The sequence below is a fragment of the Quercus robur genome, chromosome 9 (assembly GCF_932294415.1).
Source record: "Quercus robur chromosome 9, dhQueRobu3.1, whole genome shotgun sequence".
NCBI lineage: Eukaryota > Viridiplantae > Streptophyta > Magnoliopsida > Fagales > Fagaceae > Quercus > Quercus robur.
The window spans coordinates 44,929,093-44,943,077 of NC_065542.1; positions in this window are offsets into that span (position 1 = coordinate 44,929,093).

Consider the following 13,985-nt stretch of genomic DNA (forward strand, 5'->3'; position numbering starts at 1 on the left):
ACAAAAATGCACATCGCTCCAAAGGAATGGTGTGCAGATGAGAGATAGGCCACAAGGAATGACACACTATCCTAAAGAAAAGATAGGTAGTCTCAATGAGCTCAGCAAAAGTGATCCGAGGATCAGAACCACACCGGATAGAAGTACCAGTGATGTATGACATGATGTCATCTAGGGGAGGAGACTATCCATATGGGTAAACAGGATGCTAAACCACAGGTACCCCAAGAGCATCAGCCACTACACTAGGAGTAATGGTGAACTCTACACCTCGTATCCAACTCTTTACTAAAGTGTTGGAATCATAGATGTGGATAGAGATGTTCGAGTAGAACTCTTTAATCAGGGTAGCTAGAGGAGGATAATCTATATCCAAAAGTGGTAACCAACCCTAATGCTCAAAGTTTGCCCTAATGGCAGGATCTAGCTCATCTAACAAAAACTTATGCTCAGCCCAAATCTTTCTCTTAAGGTTTAGTGTCTCATAAAGCTCTTAGCTTTTCTCATTCGGAAACAAAGTGCCCACAGAGGAAGGAGCAGAAGAAAAGGAGGATGTCCTATGGTTTCTAGTCTTCCCAAGCATGGTGCTAGGGTAAGGGCAAAGACACAAGGGAAAGAACAAAAACCAAAAAAAAAAAAAAAAAAACCAAGGGCAGACTATAAGTTAGCACAAAAAAAAAATAGAAATAACAATCTTTATGATGCATGAACAGATAAATGTCATGATGTATGCTATAATGCAGTGATAACAAGTTCAATTTAAGTTTAGAATCACAAAATTGGCTTGAGCATAGAGTTTATAACAAAAAAAAACCCAAAATTTTTAAAAACCACTTGTTCATTTTGTACTAAATTGACCAACTGATCATCACACAAGTTAGAAAACTATTTATAATGATCAAATTAATCAATCCAACAAACCAATTTCATCAATTAAACTCAATTTGAACAAAATCCCTAAATCGGGTAGTTTCAAGCCCTAGAATTTTCAATTTCTCACAATACATCAAATTGATCAAATTAAACACCATAGATCATTTTTATAACATTCCCCAACAAAAACCCATTGATCAATTGTGAAAGAAAAGGCTAAATTCATCAACAACAACAACAACAACAACAACAACAACAACAACAACAACAACAAAAAAATTTGTAGGTTCGAAATTTCCCAAATAATGCATGATTTGATGCATGAAAAGTGAAAATAAATGCAAAAGGAAGGGTATAAAGGTCTTACCGGGCTTGGGAGAGAAAAACCTTGCGAAAAAGAATGGTGGAAAATGACAAAAAATTGGATTGGAGCCTTGACCGAGTCATATAGAGAGAGAAAAAGTTGAAAAACTTTTGAAAAAGTGAGTTTGAACACGTGAAAATCATATTTTAAAAAATTCTCTACATGATTTTTGATCAATTGAAAAATAAATTCGATCGGTCGAAAATGCTTCGATTGATCCAACACCAATCTAGCACTGATCGAAAAAGACAGAGACTCACAAATATTTTTAATTGCAATTTCGATTGGTTGAAAAAAAAATTCGATCAGTCGAAATTCTGGAAATATCAATTTTTTGAAAAAAAAAGCAAAATAATGCAGAAACTCCTCAAAGTATTGAATTTTATGAATCACATGCATGAGTGTGAGATGAAATGCTTTTCAAAAACACATGTTTTGAACCCAGTTTTCCCAAAATTAAGATTTTCAATCCATTCTCTTAAAATCTCAAACATCAAATATGTTTTGCATAAAACTCAAAGAATTTTCAAACTTGGTTGGTCAAACCAGAAACTCAGACAATAACATGTACAAAGTTTAGCAAAGAGTAACTTGTGTAGTGTGTGTAACTAGCAAAAGCTTGAGATACATGTGAGGTGATATGTGAATAAAAATCAAACACAAAGTCTACGAAATTCATCACATAGAGTTTGAAAGAGACTATCACCTAAAGAGTTATATCATATAACTCCCACATCTCCTAGATCATAAGCTTGCAATTATGTAAGTTTCTTGATTTGTCTCATATTGTACGCACAAATTTTAATTTAGCAGAAACTTATTAAAATAGCCGAGATAATGTACACACCAATTTTAAGCAATTTAACCAAGGTTACACCTTATTTTCTTTTTGTGCATGTGATTCACTTTCTCGACCACAAAATCTTATGATATGCACTAAGGTGTTCATGATTGGTTAGTGAACAATGGTGAGATGGTTATTTATGCCTTTCTCCAAAGGTTCAAGTCCAATAGTTAAAGACATGTGACTTCAAAATCAAGACAAAATGATCAAAAACTATAAACATCTTTCCCACACAACATGCACTAAAAGTAAAGTGCAATAAATAAGCTCATCCAAGCTAAACAAGGTACAAAGACTTGTTATGTGAAAATAAATTGACCAATCTTGTTTTCAATGCCAAGAAAATAAATGCAAAACACAATTTGCTTCAATCTTTTTCTTCTTCTTCTTCTTTTTATATATATATATATATATATATATATATATAAAATGAAAAACAAAAACAACCTAGAATGAAATGCATGAATGATATGCAATGCAAATCCTAGAAACAAAGAAAACAAAAACCAAAGAACAATGGTCAGAAATAGTAGAGCAATGAAGCACAAGGACCATGTCAAAAAGACTCAATTTGATTGAGCCTTGCACCTCGAGCATTGGAGTTCTTATTCACTTGAGAATGATTACCAACTCCAGGATTGGAATAAAGGTTTAGAGTCTTTACCAATTCACCAATAAGTACCACAGGATCTTGTGCTTGAGGCACAGGTACTTTTGGTTTGTTTGCTTGCTTAGCAGCTTGCAGCTTGTAACAGTTTGGACGAATGTGCCGAGACTTTCCACAAAAATGACAAACCCATGCAAGCTTATCATGTATCTTGCCCTTAGGAGGGTTAGGAGCCTTAGGTTTAGACTCATGAAGATCAACCCTAATCTTCCTAGGAGGTGTAACTTCTACAAATTTAGCCTCACTCACAGAGGGTTTGGCAACCTCACTCACATGGGGTTCGGAAGAAGAAGAAGGAACAAAGTTTTTGGAATGGGGTGCAAGCATAGAGATGCTTTCTACAAAACCTAAGCCAGTTTTGTCAAATGGAGACTTTTGAACACTCAGCATGTGATCAAGTTTGGAGCTTGCAGACCTATAAGTTTGTTCTCTAGCAACAGATAGTTCATGTTCCAAATTCTTAACTTTTTCAAGCAAAATCATGTTCTCAGTCTTCACATTATTCAAAAGTTCAGTAGCATCAAACAAATTCACAAGCAAATTTTCTTATCAAGCTCAAGAGATGCAATTTTCTTTAAGCCTAATTCAACACTTATAGCATCCTTTGCAGCAACTTTGCAAAGTTTATTGTAGGCTTCTTGAAGTTCTGCATCCTCAGAAAGTTCCCCTTCAGAAGGGTTCTCTTCAGCAGACACATTTTCATTGACTACAACAGTTGCAGTGAAAGCAATCAAATTTCCATCCTCATCACAACCAAACTCATCATCAGAAACTTCATCATCACTAAAGGTTACAGCCATAACCTTACCCTCAGACCTCAAGTATGTAGGACATTCAGATTTCATATGACCATACCCTTGACATCCAAAACATTGAGGACCTATAGAATTATTAGAAGATTGACCTACTTTTTCTCTAGGTTTTTCAGTGTTGTTAACCTTAGTGGGATCACTCTTCCTAAAGTTTCTAGGTTCAGCAGTGTTCTTACCTCTTGCCCTTCTATTGTTGTTTCTAAGGAAATTCCTAAAGTTCTTGGCAAGGTATGCAATCTCTATAGCAGAGAGCTCATCATCAAATTCACCAACATCAACATCATCAATTCACTTAAGAGCCATTGATTTGGATTTGCTAGTTTTGGGTAGGTCCCACTCATAGGACTGAAGAGATCTTACAAGTTCATCAACAGGGATGGAGTCCACATCCTTGCTCTCAGTGATGACAGTCACTTTGGGTCTAAAATTTTCAGTTAAAGATCTAAGAATCTTCCTAACAATTTTAGGTTGATCATAGATTTCACCCAAGTTGTATGCATAATTAACAATGTCATTAAGTTTAGCATAAAATTCATCAAAGGATTCATTATCAGACATCCTAATGCTCTCAAATCTAGATGTTAATTGCTGCAACTTATTAATTTTGATAGCCTTTGTGCCTTCGTGCATAGTCTGGAGGATATTCCAAGCAATGTGAGCAACCTCAACATTAGAGATTCTCTTAAATTCCTCCATAGAAACAACATTAAAGATTGCATTCATAGCTTTGCTATTGAAGGTTGCTACTTCTTTCTGAGCAGTAATCCACTCACTCACAAGAGTAGTGGGCTTCTCCCATCCGAACTCAATGGAGTTCTAGACTCTCTCATCAATGGATTTCAAGAATGCTTTCATCCTTACTTTCCAATAAGCATAATTATTCCCATCAAAGTAAGGAATAACCAGAAAGAGTCCGTGTTCCATGACAATAGGGGTCAAGGATCAGCTCAGAGATCAAAAGATCTACAACAAAAGAGCTACCTACTCTGATACCCACTTGTTTGTTTTTAGACCCCTTAAAATACAACCAAATTAACCTAGTTATTTAGCCAAGTGATTACTTAGTCAAATTATTAGATCTAGGTTAACACAAATATATCATATCATTGTAAAGTGCGGAAAATAAAGAACACAAAGATAAGATGACCAAGGAAACCACACCGGTAAAAACCTGGGGAGAATTTAACCTAGCTATCCTCAAGGTAAACTGAATCCACTATGAAAGAATCGAAGTTTTACAATAGTGACTTAGACCACTAACATCCTATTGCTACCTCATGTAGAAAACTTACTATCACGACCATGTGACAGCTCCAAGACCACGGACTCCTTCTTTCTTAGATTCCCAGCAAGTACAAGCACCCCCGCTTGTGTATCTTTAAGCTTTTGTAGCAACTGAATGATCATCATGCTCTCAATGAAATTTCATTCTTGACAATCCTAAGAATGTGTGAAGGCAACCACCTCTTAGATCTCATAAGAGATTCACACACATAGCAAAATAGAGCCACACCAAAAAACGTGGCTAGGATTTCCCTTTTATACCTAGGGCAAAACATATAACCCTACATGTCATATGGGGTTAGGGCTGAGTTGGAAATTTTGCAGAAAAAACATTCTACCCAACTTTCGATCGGTTGAGTCTAATTCTCAATCGATCGAGCCAGACCGAATCACACAATGAATTCTGTAGTAGCTCGATTCCAACTTTACGTAAAACACATACTTTAAGCAAGTCTAAAACAAGACTAAAAACCTGTTTTGATCATGGTTTGCCAACAATACAAATTAGAGTTCTAATACATTAGTTCTTAAGTACTTAGAACCTAACATAAATGAAAATAATATAATCAAAGTAAAACCAGCCGAGAAGGCGGTAGCAAATATATTAAAAAATAAATTGAAAATAGTTAATATTGAAAGTAGCTTAAAACACTTACAGCAATAGTAGTAGTTACAGGGTTTCAACAAGTACAAGGCTTGAAACTAGTTCTAGTTACAAGATTTGTAAGAGAGTAGTAGAAGAAATTCTAGAGGAAGATCCATGAGAGATTTCTAGGGATAAAAGGAATTCTGCCCAAAAGGAATTTTGGGTCTTCTCATAAGGGACATCCCCCCTTATATAGGTAGGAAAAGCATATTTAAACAGTGAACAGTAATAGTGAATAGTAAATTTTTTTCACTATTTATCACAGGATAGCAGGAGCAAAATCCAGAGCTTTAGTTCAAAGAACCAAACTTTATCAGTTTGGCATTTTGTGCCGAAAGTAGTAAAGTAACAACAATCATTAGTAATCCCTTCTGAGGATCAGGCAAAAGAATAGTTGTAGCTTTATCAAAAGTGGTCGAAAGCATCATTATATTCCCTTGTGGGGAGCAAGTAGCATAACAATCGAGACTTTACCAAGGGTAAACATTGTAGCATTTTGGCCGTTGTGCAGGCCAGACAAATAAGAGAGAATCAATTTTCCCCTAAATTAGGATTGTCTTCTTCATCATGACCAAATAGTTCCTGATTGTACAGGTAGTATGGGTTATTTGCAATAGATGCTTCAGAGGACAGTTCATCTTTTGAATCATGATTAACAGCCCTTCCTCCTTCCATTTTAACTTGAGGAAGGCATACAGAGCATCAAGGTCCTTGCGGATGTCATCTAGAGGAGAACTCTTCTTTTTAGACTTAGTAAAGGGCTTATCAGGTTCGGCGGATATAGTAACAGGTGTATTGGCCAGTTTGGCTATTTGCACTTGGATCATTCATCAGTGTCAGGGGCATCAGATGGGTAGCCTTCATAAGGGTCCCATGGAGGACCATCATTACATTCATGTTCATGATAATTAGCATACTGGATGTAGAATCCATAATATAGAAGTGGCTCATACTCCGGAGTTCTTCCTGGGATGAGAAAGCTTCTTGGATTACTATGATCTACTATTTGTATACGAGAGATGGCAGTAGCATAAGGTTTAAGACCAAAAAAAAAAAAAAATTCTTTTTGTGCTTCCTATGAAATGATAATCTTTCCATAGATTTTGAATGACATCAAGAATTTGATTATTGAAATAATTTCTCCAGCATTCTACAAGAGCATAAAGATCCCTAAAGGATAAGTGAAAATCTCCTTCATACCATTGTCCTTGGTAGGTGTATCCATTAATGAGAATGAGATGTTGAGGGCTGGAAATTCAACCAATTATCTCTTTCCCATTTTGGTAAGGTGCTCCAGCATCTGATAGAAACAAAGGGTGTTAATTTTTTTAACAGTCGTCCGAATAATTTTAGGGAGTTGGCTAGTCTGGTTATGACTCGTCAGTTTTATGAGCCGAATAAAGCCATACTCAAACATTTGGGAAAGCCAGTCAAGATCCCTATTAGCATCATCTGAACCATCTTCATAATTGATCAATAGGCTAGGAAACAGATGTTTCTTTTCATATACTCTGAGACTGCTCCCAAAGTGTTCTTCCCAATCAGCTCGATCTTGGAAGTCACTAAGATCATCTGAATTAGTAGGATCGGGCCCAGCAATTGTAATAAGTATCTTGAAATATTCAATCCAGAGATCAAAAGATCTAAACATAGCCTTGCTTTCCAGAATAGAAAATTGTATTTCAATTGGCAAGTTGGCAATAGCACTCTTTAATAGAGATTAGGTCTTAAGACTCAATCTAGCATAATCAGTGCCCATTATAGTCTTTTTATCCTTTGAATGGATATTCTCTTTGCCAAAGAGTTGACTTATGTAGGCTTCATTTATGGCAGTAGTATTAATGAGGTGGATTTCTAGTGCTTGGAGGGTTTTTTGGAAAAGAGTGTGGTGTTTTAGGGTGAAAGCAGCATGGACGTTGTCAAGGATAAATTTAATAGAATTTGGTAGTTTTGTGTAGGTTCCATTGTGGAATTGCAAACTTCTAGACAAGACTTCTTGCAAAGCAATAACCATGTTACCATTGGAATATGTCACCTCTGTCAGAACAAATTCCTAAAGGGATTTTGATCCATCCTGGTTAACCTTGGAGGATATGCCTTCATGCATTACAAAATGAAGTCCTGCTAAACCCATTTTGTCTTGAGAATAGCCATGTGCAGGTGCTTTTCCCTTGTTCTTCCTTTCTGCCAAGGAAGTCACACTATTCCACCTACTAGCGGTATAAATTACTTTAATCCACTTACTAATGGTATTTATATCAACAATGTGCTCCTTTTCTTGCCAAAAGGTATGAGAAAAGGTAGAGAAAAAAATCCAATAATTGATTAGCTTGAACCATATATGAGCAGATCATGATTTCTTGCATGAATCAGATTTAAAGCATTATCAGTATCAATTCCAAATTTTGAAGTAAATTTGAATTTTACTTTCTGTCCAAAAGGATCAGTAGTAATTCCATCATGTTCAACAAGGAAGGGGTACAAAGCATTTATAAATGGAAGACCAAGAATCACTCTATTAGTCATGTTTTTAACAAGAACAAAGGGAATCTTAAAAGCAGACATTATCATGGCAAACATGAGCATTATTTAATTCATATCTAATCTTCATTTGAGTACCATTAGCAGAAACCAATCTTTCAGTTGATTTTTCAAAATATTTGGAAGGGATTAATCCTTCTTGGATACAGTTCATATCCACACCAGAATCAATCATAGCAATAACACTGAAATAATAATCATGGGAAACAACAACTTTAACTTTTGTAAACCATTTTGGGGAAGTATTTATTAACAAGATTAATCTAAGAATCAATGAAAACATCAGTAATACCTTTATTAGAAAGAAAAGCCTGTTGGCTGGATTCATCTCCATCTTTGTGCTCATCTTGTTCATTATCAGATTGATGTTTATCAAGGTTTTTATCAATTCTTAACAATAATAATTCTTGTTTAAGATTAATGTTATCACTTTTAATGGTTTTGAATTCATTTAGTTCAATTATTTCTTGTTTAACAACAGTGATTTCATGTTGGAGATCATTAACAGTTAATTCTTTGGATTTCTTTTTATTAAATCTTTCCAAAGTTTCTTCAAAACTTATCATTGATTTCATTTTTTTAACATTTTCATCTTTTATTAGATTTTTCTTAATCTTATTGAGAAACTCTTGTTTTAATTCAGGGTTCTCAATTTGGCTTATCAAAGTAATTAACAAACTTTCATTTTCTTCACTCTTGGTGAGAACATTAATAGTTTTAGTAACATTGCAACAAGAATCTCTGCAACCAATTTTAAAATTAGGTAACTAGAAGATTCATCAACAGATTGATAACAAGAATCAGATGAGGAAGAAAAATCCTCTTCCAAAGAATTAGACGAAGTGTTTGATTCAAGGATTCGGAATAGAACTTCTTGATCTTCATCATTAATATTTAACATTTTAAACTTTTTCTTTAACTTACCAGGTTTTTGCTTGCAGTCTTTACTATAGTGTCCAGGTTTACCACAATTAAAGAATTTGCCTTTTCCTGACTTCTGTTTATCATATTTTTTAGGATTATTAGAAATATGTTTCTTTTTAGCATAAAAATAATTTGGTTTACCAAAGTTGGTTTTGTATCTTTTATGTTTTTATGGTTATAATCTTTGTGAATTTTATCATGTTTTTTCCCTTTTTGCCTAGAAGGAGCTATAGGGGGTAAACCATATTGTTCACAGAAATTACCCATTTCATATTTAGCTTTTCTTTTGTTTTTTGATTTTTATTTTAACAGTTTTTCATCATTGCACATATTAATACCAAGTTTTTTAATAGTACTTAGAATATCACCTTAAGTTAAATTTTCATAGTCAATGGAATCATTTTTACCAATTTATTCTTGTTTTACCTTATGAGCAAAGATAGGAGGCAAACCATCAATAAACTTTTCTTTCCAATAAGACTTGTAACAATTTTTCCTGAGCATAACTCTAGAAATGAAAACATCTCAATACCATCTGTAATCAGCATAGTAGGACATCTCAAATTGTTTAAATAATTAGAAATCCAAGATGAAATATTAGATGGAGTAACAACAAAATGTTTGAGAACAGTATAGATTAAGGTATTAACACCATCAGGAATACCTCGACTAATACTTTCATCAAAGATAGGTAGACCTTCATCATTCTTTTTAACAGCTTTTTTAATAAATTCTCTGAAATCTTTTGTGAGATATGAATCCTATAAGCTTTTAGACCCCTTAAAACACAATTGGATTAACCTAGTAAATTAGCCAAGTGATTACTTAGTCCAAATTTCAGATCTAGGTTAACATAATCATATAATCATATCAATGTAAAGTGCGGAATATAAAGAGCACAAAGATATGATGACCCAGGAAACCAAGCCGGTAAAAACCTGGGGAGGATTTAACCTAGCTATCCTCAAGGTAAACCTAAATCCACTATGAAAGAATCGAAGTTTTACAATAGGACTTAGACCGCTAACATCCTGTTGCTACCCACCAGCAGAAACTTACTGACACGACCACGTGCAAGCTCCAAGACCACAGATTTCTTCTTTCTTGGATTCTCTACCAAATACAAGCACACCCGCTTGTGTTTCTTTAAGCTTTTTAATGCAGCAACTGAATCAATTACCAAGTTCTTGACATAGTCTTGAATCTTGGAAACCCTAAGTATGTGTGAAGGCAACCACCTCTTTGATCTCACAAAAGATTCACACACAAAGCATAATGGACAATCAAAAATATGGCTAGGGTTTTCCATTTTATACTTAAGACAAAACATAAAACCCTACACATCATATGGGCTTGGGCTAAGTTGGAAAATTCTGCAGAAAAACATTCTGCATGTGTTTCGATTGATCAAGCCAGACAGAATTGCACAGTAAATTCTGTAATAACTTGATTCCAACTTTACATAAAACGTATATACTTTGAACAAGTCTAAACAAGTCTAAAACATGTTTTGATCATGGTTTGCCAACAATACAAATTAGAGTTCTAATACATTAGTTCCTAATCCTTAGAACCTAACAAACTCCTCCTTTGGTAATCTGTGACAAAACACAAAACTAAACAAAAATTGCTCGAAGTTTACATAAAAACAGCCCAATATAAAAACATAGCCCAACACAACAAATTCAACTTAACTACTATCTATCAATTGCAAGTGTAGACAGCAGCACGACTAAATCAACCTGTATATTTCCTGAAACACTCAACAAATGCATAAACGCATGTGGAAAATACAAGTAAAACAAAAATAACTTCTTGATTTCACATAACACACAATAAAGACATATATCATGAATAACTCATAAATATAAATCAATAAACAATGTGAAACAAGAAACATATACCAATCAATGTATCTCCCCCTATCATGAAAAACCCAAAAAATACATCATGAGCCAAAAAAAAAATGTAAATGCACAATAAAGCATCTAGATACAATCTAATAGCTCCACAAGCTCCACAAGAACAAAAATCTCTACAAGTGTACTCCCCCTTTTTGTGACGGAATGCCAAAGGGCAATCACACATCATCAAAAGGAGGTGACGGAGGTGATTGTCTCAAATGCTCCAGATCTGCTCGCAAAGCACGAAGCTCATCAAGCATGTCCACCAAAATCTGTCCATGAGCAGCCTGAACGGTTATGACAGTCTCCAACATATGTCGAATGTCTGAATCATCTGAGGTAGGAGGTGGAGGAACAGCAACAGCAGCAGCAGCATCATCAGCATGATCAACGGGCTCCTCAGCAGTAGCATCACTTGTAGAAGAGGGAGGTGGAGGTGCAACACCGAAAGGCTCTACCCTAGGACGTTTAGAGCTAGCTTTCAAATGAGCAGCCCTCTGCCTAAGAAAACCGGCACCTATGGGAGCAACAATATGAACAGGCTCAGACGCAAGAAACTCAACTAAACCGAGATGTAAAAGAATCTGGTGAATAAAGATGGGGAAGAACAAAGCATGAGCAGTAGAACTACTCCTATGCACCTCAATCAAGGAACAAATAAAAAGATGAGGAAAGCTAATAGGATAATCAGTAACCAGGGCATACAAAAATGCACAACGCTCCAAAGGAATGGTGTGCAGATGAGAGATAGGCCAAAAAGAACGACAAGCAATCCAAAAGAAAAGATAATGAATCGGAGTGAGCTCAACAGTGTTGATCCGAGGATCAGAACCCCACCTAATGATATAAGACATGATGTCATCCAAGGGAGGAGACTCATCATACGGGTAGACAGGATCAAGGACCACTGGTACCCCAAGGGCATCAGCCACTATCGAAGGGGTAAGGGTGTACCCTACACCCCGTACCCAACTCCTCATGAGAGTGTTGGCATCATAGGAGTGGACAGAGAGGTTCGAATAGAACTCTCTAATCAAGGAAGTCGGAGCTGGATGTGAAATATCCAACAAAGGTAACCAACCTCGACACTCAAAGTTACGTCTAATCTCGGGATCTAGCTCATCTAGAAGTACCTTTCTTTCAATCCAAATGTTTCTCCTAGGTTAAGCTTCTCAAATGCTTCCTGGTTTTTCTCACTTAGGAACCTCTCACTATCAAAGGTGGGGGAAGGAGAAGAAGTGGAGGTCCTATTGGCTCTAGTTTTCCTAGGCATGATGCTAAGGAAAGGAAAAGACACACAGAAAAGAACCAACAAAGAAAAAGAAAAACCAAAGACAGACAGCAAGTTAGCACAAAAATAATATAGAAATAACAATCTATATGATGCATGAATAGATAAATGTTATGATGCATGAATAGATAAATGTCATGATGCATGCTCTAATGCAGTGAGAATAAGTTCAATTTAGCTATAAAATCACAAAATTGGCTTGAGCATAGAGTTTACATCAAAAACCCCAAAATTAAAAAAAATTAAAAAAAAAAACCAATTTCACAAAATCACCAAATTGATCATTATACATGATAGAGAACAATTTATAATGACCAAAACAATCAAGCAAACAAGCCAATTTCATCAATTTAAACCAAATTGAACAAAAACCCCAAATCAGATACTTTCAAGCCCTAGAAAATTTAATTCTTCTCAATTCACCAAATTTATTAAATTAAATCACCAAGAACAGTTATACATCCTCATATGACAAAAACCCAATGATCAATTTGAAGAAAATAAGCTTGAAACATCAAAAAAAAAAAAAAAAAAATCTATAGGTTCAAAATTTCCCCACAAATGCATGATTTAATGCATGAAATATGAAAATCAATGCAAAAAGAAGGGTAAAAGTGTCTTACCAGCCTTAGAGGAGAAAAACCTTGCAAAAAGAACGGAAGAAAACGACAAAAAATCTTGATTGGGGACTTGACCGATCGGATAGAGAGAGAAAGAGTTTGAAAACTTTTTGAAAAAGTGTTTGAACACGTGAGAATCAAATGTTTAAAAAAAAAAAAACTCTCTATACGATTTTTGATTGATCGAAAATTAGTTTCGATCGATCGAAACACACAGAACCAACCAAGAAATTTTACATGCAATTTCGATTGATCAAAAAATAGTTTAGATCGATCGAAATGCACAGAACCAAGCCAAAAAATTTCTAGAAATTTTTTTTTTTTGAAAAACCAAGCAAAATATTGCAGAAACTCCTCAAAGTATTGAATTTTGTGAACAAAATGCATGAGTATGAGATGAAATGCTTTTCAAAAACACATGTTTTGAACCCAAATTTCCCAAAATTAAGATGTTCAAACAATCCTCCTTAAATTCTCAGGCTTCAAGCACATTTTGCATAGAATACAAGGAATTTTCAAACTTGGTTGGCCAAACCAAAATCACACACAATAACATGTACTGAGTTTAGCAAAGAATAACTTATGTAGTGTGTATAACTAGCAAAAACTTGAGATACATGTGAGGTGATATATAAATAGAAATCAATCACAAAATATACAAAATTCATCACATAGAATTTGAAAGAGACTATTACCAAAAGAGTTACATCATATACCTCCCACATCTCCTAGAAAACAAGCTTACAATCATGTAAGTTTCTTGATTTGCCTCATAACATACACACCAATTTTATTTATAGCCCGGATAATGTACACACCAATTTTATTTGCTTGATTTAACATTAACTCCAATAATGTACACACCAATTTTATCATTTAAGCCGAGGCTACACCTTATGTTCTTTTTGTGTAGGTGCTACACTTTCTCAAGTACAAAATCTTACGATATGCACTAATGTGTTCATGATTGGCTAGTAAACAGTGGTGAGATGGTTATTTATGCCTTTCTCAATAAGTTCAATTCCGACAATCAAAAGCATGTGACTTCAAGATCAAGATCATGTGATCAAAAGCTGTAAATATCTACCCACACAACATGCACTACAAAGTGTCAACTAGTAAAGTGCAATAAATAGGCTCATCCAAACTAAACAAAGTACATAGACATGTTATGTAAAGATTAAATTGGCCAACCTAGATTTCAAATCCAAGAAA